Source organism: Bufo gargarizans, chromosome 2, assembly GCF_014858855.1.
Source record: "Bufo gargarizans isolate SCDJY-AF-19 chromosome 2, ASM1485885v1, whole genome shotgun sequence".
NCBI classification, from domain to species: domain Eukaryota; kingdom Metazoa; phylum Chordata; class Amphibia; order Anura; family Bufonidae; genus Bufo; species Bufo gargarizans.
The window spans coordinates 52,815,257-52,822,527 of NC_058081.1; positions in this window are offsets into that span (position 1 = coordinate 52,815,257).

A 7,271-nucleotide genomic window follows, 5' to 3' on the forward strand; every position below is an offset into this window, starting at 1 on the left:
ATCTCTTCATTCAAATCGGGGACATGGAACCCCTCTTCTAGTGATTGATGGGGGTCCCCGTGGATAGCTGATATGTTATGATGCTGGGAAAATCCTTTTAATGTCTGACTTGGTAATTCGATGGCAGAAAGTTGATAAAATCTTAATAATGTAGTTTTTTCCAATTTCTGTAGCCAATCATTGCTCAATCCATTGGATTTACCAAATATGAATTAAAGGGGATGTCTGGTTTAGAAAACCCACTGACTACCCTGTTGTTGGAAAAGATAATACGGAGGATTTCGCATTTGAAATCTCCATTAAGTGTCAGAGAAATTGCACATGGCAGGACACACCTGTGCATTTCATGGACAGCTTATTGACTCCAAGAGGGAATGTTTCATATTTCTTATCACCTATGGTGGCGCTGCATGCGAATGTAATGCTTGCTGCCAAGGTTCTCTTGCAGATTACAGCTTAAAGGGGTTCTCCAGGAATTAAGAAAACGAAAATACCTAAATATTACTTTATTATAAATACCTTTCATTAGCTATAATGTCTCGTTTTGTCTGCTCCTGGCACCTCCAGCAAACATCTGATTTTCATAGGGAAGCTGAGGCAAGCCAGGCATTTCCCCTGTATCGGCCACTAGAGGCGAAATGTAGTATCGCATGGCTTACCCCGCCAGATGCTCCTACAAAGTAGGTCTCTGTTATGGCTCATAGAGAAACCCCCTTCTATGACACCCATGTGCCCCAAAAGGGCATACAAATAGGGGTCGTCTTCATTCTTGTGATTGGTTGGAATCCCAGCATTCAGATCCACACCAGTCTAGTGGTTATCCCCTATCCTATGGATAGAGTATACAGTGTTACAACTGGAATAATCCTTTAAAGAGGACCTGTTACCACAAAATGCTATGCAATCTGCAGGCACCATGTTGTAGAGCAGCGGGAGCTGAGCAAATTGATATATAGTTTTGTGGGAATTGAGTAAATGATGGCATTCCCTGTGTAAGTGTGTATACAGAGAGAGTTGTCAGTCACTGCTAGCTATACACAGGGAGGGGTTATCGGATAGTATTTTCTGTGTAAGTGTGTATACAGAGATAGCTGTCAGTCACTGATATCTGTACACGGGGAGGTGTTATCAGTGGTTGATAGTATTCTCTGTGTAAGTGTGTATACCGAGATAGCTGTCAGTCACTGATAGCTATACACAGGGAGGTGTTATCAGTGATTGATAGTATTCTCTGTGTAAGTGTGTATACAGAGATAGCTGTCAGTCACTGATAGCTGTACACAGGGAGGAGTTATCAGTGATTGATAGTATTTTCTGTGTAAGTGTGTATACAGAGATAGCTGTCAGTCACTGATATCTGTACACGGGGGAGGTGTTATCAGTGATTGATAGTATTCTCTGTGTAAGTGTGTATACAGAGATAGCTGTCAATCACTGATAGTTGTACACGGGGGAGGTGTTATCAGTGGTTGATAATATTCCCTGTGTAAGTGTGTATACAGAGATAGCTGTCAGTCACTGATATCTGTACACGGGGGAGGTGTTATCAGTGGTTGATAGTATTCTCTGTGTAAGTGTGTATACAGAGATAGCTGTCAGTCACTGATATCTGTACATGGGGAGATGTTATCAGTGGTTGATAATATTCTCTGTGTAAGTGTGTATACAGAGATAGCTGTCAATCACTGATAGTTGTACACGGAGAGGTTTTATCAATGATTGATGGCATTCTCTGTGTAAGTGTGTATACAGAGATAGCTGTCAGTCACTGATAGCTGCACACTGGGAGGTGTTATCAGTGATTGATAATATTCTCTGTGTAAGGCCGCATGCACACGACTGTCGTGTGTTTTGTGGTCCGCAAATCGCGGATCCGCAAAACACGGATGGCGTCCATGCGCGTTCCGCAATTTGTGGAACGACAAGGACAGCCTTCAATATAAATGCTTATTCTTGTCCGCAAAGCACGGACAAGAATAGGACATGTTATATTTTTTTAGCGGGGCCGCAGAACGGAGCAACAGATGCGGATAGCACACGGAGTGCTGTCCGCATCTTTTGCGGCCCTATTGAAGTGAATGGGTCCGCACCCGAGCCACAAAAACTGCGACTTAGATGCCGACCCGAAAAATGGTTGTGTGCATGAGGCCTTAGTGTGCATACAGAGATTATTGTCAGTCACTGATAGCTGTACATGGGGGGGGGTGTTATCAGTGATTGATAGTATTTTCTATGTAAGCGTGTACACAGAGATAGCTGTCAGTCACTGAAAGTTGTACATGGGGAGGTGTTATCAGTGATTGATAGTATTCTCTTTGTAAGTGTGTATACAGAGATAGCTGTCAGTCACTGATAGTTGTACACAGGGAGGTTTTATCAGTGATTGATGGAATTCTCTGTGTAAGTATGTATACAGAGAAAGCTGTCAGTCACTGATAGCTGTAGAGATGGGAGGTGTTATTGGTGAATGATAGTATTGTCTATGTAAGTGTGTATACAGAAATAGCTGCCAGTCACTGCTAGCTGTACACTGGGAGGTGTTATCAGTGATTGATAGTATTCTCTGTGTAAGTGTGTATACAGAAATAGCTGTCAGTCACTGATATCTGTACACTGGGAGGTGTTATCAGTGATTGATAGTATTCTTTGTGTAAATGTGTATGCAGAGGTAGCTGTCAGCTACTGATAGCTGTCAGTCACTGATATTTGTATACAGGGAGGAGTTAGTGTCACAACCAGACAGCTGAGAAGCTCTGACAGAGGCCTTTCAGAACCTCCTCCTTAAGTTTCTGTGTTGTGGTATTCAGTTCCTCCTCTCGTTAGCCTCTCTCAGCTGTCATGTGTTGGACTAATTGCTTCCCTTTAAATTCCTCCCCAGAATGCTTTTCTGGGCGGCTTATACTTCTTCCTGGAGTGTGTGTGCATGATGACCTTGTTCTCCTGACTGCTACAAAGCTAAGTGTTGCACCTTTATCTGTTATTTTCTGTTTGCTGGATCCCAGGTGACCCTGACTCCCTCCGTATCTTGTGTAGGGAGCCGGTGGTCGTGTCCCCTCACTATTGTAGGGTGCTCAGGGCTTTATAGTCAAGGTTCGTGGATATGCAAACCTCCACCATTAGGATCTTTGCATAGGCTGAGCAGCCAGGGAAAGTGCCAGGTCTTCTGCAGGGGTCTCCCTTGGTTCCTTAGCTTTTGGATCCAGCGAGTCATTTATACATGTTGCTTTGCCTTGTTTCCTGTACACCGTCCGTGACATTATAAGCCGCCATAACCGTCTCAAGCATGGATCCGGTTTCACTTTTGGCTGAACGCTTCCAGGGTCTTTCATTGGAGGTAGCTGATCTCCATAAGACTTTTTCTCTGCTTCAAGTGACCGGTTCAGCTTGCGTTCATGGAGTTTGTTCTGAGCCTAAGATCTCGTTCCCGGATACGTTCTCCGGGGTAGTGAGAATTTTGTGCGTTTTAGAGAGGCTTGCAAACTCCATTTTCCTTCTTCGCCTTCTTCCCCACTCCTCTGGTGATGAGGAACGGAGGGTGGGGATCATTATATCGCTGCTCAGAGGTAACGCTCAGTCCTGGGCCTTTTCGCTGCCGGAGGGGGCACGGCCTCTCCGTTCAGTGGATGAATTCTTTTTAGCCCTGGGTCAGATATATGATGATCCGGATCGTATTGCTCTGGCGGAGTCTAAACTACGTCTATTATGCCAGGGTAAACAATCCGCAGAAATATACTGCTCAGAATTTCGGAGATGGGCAGTTGATACTGGTTGGAATGATGCTGCACTCCGAAGTCAATTTTGCCATGGTCTTTCAGAGGGATTGAAAGATGCATTTGCCTTTCATGAGAGGCCTATTTCTTTGGACTCTGCTATGTCTCAGGCCGTTCGTATTGACAGGCGTCAAAGAGAGAGAGGAGAGATCTCTCCTTCCTGTCATACTCAGTCCCAGGACAGTGCAGCGGTCTCATTCTGTGCGCAGGGGTTTCAGTCGCTGTCAGCCCCTTCTGAGCAGGAGCCCATGCAGCTGGGGTTGATTGCTTCTGACAATAGAAGATTCAGCCCGCATGGGAAGGTTTGTTTTTGTTGTGGAGGTATAAATCATTTGGCAAATATTTGTCCCTCTAGGAGATTCAGGCAGTTTTCTGGGAGTAATAAAGAAACAAACAGGAAAAAATCTTTTAAAAATGTTCCGTCTGTTACTATTGGCAGGGTTGAGGCGGAAATTGAAGGTTTTCCATTTGCTTGTAGTTCCCGTTTTGTCCTGCCGGCTAGGGTGGCGCTAGAGAGCAAGAACATTTTTTGTGAGATTTTTGTGGATAGTGGAGCAGCGGTCAATCTCATTGATAATCAATTTGCGATAACTCATGGTTTCCAGGTGCGCACTTTGGGAAAGGATATTCCTGTTTTTGCTATCGATTCCGCTCCACTTTCTCAAAAATCATTAAAGGGCATAGTTCACAATATCCGTTTAATTGTGAGTGATGCTCATGTTGAGGATGTGTCATGTTTCGTCCTTAGCGGTTTACCTGCCCCTCTGGTGTTGGGGCTGCCCTGGCTCACTAAGCATAACCCCACCATTGATTGGCAAGCGAGGCAAATAAATGGTTGGAGTGACTTTTGCAGAGAGAATTGCCTCATGACATCTGTTTCTAAGGTTGCTACTAAGACTGTACCATCTTTTCTCTCTGAATTTTCGGATGTCTTCTCTGAGAGTGGAGTTCAGGATTTGCCCCCGCACAGGGAGTACGATTGCCCTATTAATCTCATCCCAGACGCCAAGCTGCCTAAATCTCGTTTATACAATCTTTCCCAACCTGAGAGGATCGCTATGCGTGCTTATATCTCTGAGAGTCTGAGAAAAGGACACATACGACCCTCGAAGTCACCTGTTGCCGCTGGTTTTTTCTTTGTTAAGAAAAAAGATGGTTCTTTAAGACCTTGTCTGGATTTCAGGGAGCTGAACAATATCACAATTCGTGACCCTTATCCGCTTCCTCTGATCCCGGACCTGTTTTACCAGGTTGTTGGGGCTAAAGTCTTTTCCAAATTAGATCTAAGAGGGGCATACAACCTGGTCAGGGTCAGAGAAGGGGACGAATGGAAAACGGCCTTCAATACCCCTGAGGGCCATTTTGAAAATTTGGTTATGCCTTTTGGTTTGATGAATGCCCCAGCCGTTTTTCAGCATTTCGTGAACAGCATTTTTTATCATTTGATGGGAAAATTTTTATTGGTGTATTTGGATGACATTTTGATTTTTTTCTCCCGATTTCAAGACTCATAAGGAACATTTACGTCAGGTCTTGCTCATCCTGCGGGAGAATAAATTATATGCGAAACTGGAAAAATGTGTGTTTGCGGTTCCAGAAATTCAATTTCTGGGGTTTCTTCTCTCCGCTTCTGGTTTTCGCATGGACCCCGAGAAGGTCCACGCTGTGCTTGAGTGGGAGCTTCCTGAGAATCAGAAGGCGGTGATGCGTTTTTTGGGCTTTGCCAATTATTACAGGAAGTTCATTTTGAATTATTCTTCTATTGTTAAACCACTCACTGATATGACCAGAAAGGGGGTAGATTTTTCTTCTTGGTCAGTAGAGGCGCGTAAGGCTTTTTCTGATATCAAGGAGAGTTTTGCTTCCGCTCCCATCTTGGTGCAACCTGATGTTTCTTTACCCTTCATAGTTGAGGTTGATGCTTCTGAGGTGGGTGTGGGGGCGGTCTTGTCTCAGGGTTCCTCTCCTGCCAATTGGCGACCGTGTGCCTTTTTCTCAAGAAAACTCTCCTCCGCAGAGAGAAATTACGATGTGGGAGATAGGGAATTGTTGGCCATCAAGTTGGCTTTTGAGGAATGGCGCCATTGGCTAGAGGGAGCCAGACACCCTATTACCGTATTTACTGCTGGGCACCCGGGGGTAAGAGCCACACTGGATCTCATCGCTCGGAGATTCTGGTGGCCTGCGCTTCGTAAGTCGGTTGAGGGTTTTGTGGCAGCCTGCGAGACTTGCGCTCGTGCCAAAGTCCCTCATTCACGGCCATCAGGTCCTCTCCTTCCCTTACCCATTCCTTCCCGTCCTTGGACACATCTGTCCATGGACTTCATAACGGACCTGCCTCGTTCCTCGGGGAAGACTGTGATTCTGGTGGTGGTGGACCTTTTAGCAAAATGGTGCATTTCATCCCTTTTCCTGGTTTGCCCAATGCTAAGACGCTGGCGCAGGCATTTATTGATCACATTGTCAAATTGCACGGTATTCCTTCAGACATAGTCTCTGATAGGGGCACGCAGTTTGTTTCCAGATTCTGGAAGGCTTTCTGTTCTCGCTTGGGGGTTCGGTTGTCATTCTCTTCTGCTTTCCACCCGCAGTCGAATGGCCAGACAGAGCGCGTCAATCAGAATCTGGAGACATATCTGCGCTGTTTTGTGGCGGAGAATCAAGAGGATTGGTGTTCTTTTTTGTCCCTTGCTGAGTTTGCTTTAAATAACCGTCGTCAGGAGTCCTCTGATAAGTCACCATTTTTTGGTGCATATGGGTTTCATCCGCAGTTTGGGACTTTCTCGGGAGAGGGGTCTTCTGGTTTACCTGATGAGGACAGATTCTCCTCGTCTTTGTCATCTATTTGGCAAAAGATTCAGGATAATCTAAAGAGCATGAGTGAGAGATATAAGCGTGTGGCAGATAAGAGACGTGTGCTTGGTCCGGACCTGAATGTTGGTGATCTGGTGTGGTTGTCTACCAAGAATATCAAATTGAAGGTTCCCTCCTGGAAGTTGGGTCCTAGGTTTATTGGGCCTTACAAAATCCTGTCTGTCATCAATCCTGTTGCATACCGTCTTGATCTTCCTCAGACTTGGAAGATCCATAATGTTTTTCATAAGTCCTTATTGAAACCTTATGTTCAACCCATTGTACCCTCGCCTTTGCCTCCTCCTCCGATTATGGTTGATGGGAATCTTGAATTTCAGGTCTCTAGGATTGTGGATTCTCGTCTTGTCCGCGGTTCTCTTCAGTACCTTGTTCATTGGGAGGGGTATGGTCCTGAGGAGAGGATGTGGGTCCCAGTGACGGACATTAAGGCCTCTCGTCTCATCAGGGCTTTCCATAGGTCCCATCCTGAGAAGGTGGGTTCTGAGTGTCCGGAGTCCACTCGTAGAGGGAGGGGTACTGTCACAACCAGACAGCTGAGAAGCTCTGACAGAGGCCTTTCAGAACCTCCTCCTTAAGTTTCTGTGTTGTGGTATTCAGTTCCTCCTCTCGTTAGCCTCTCTCAGCTGT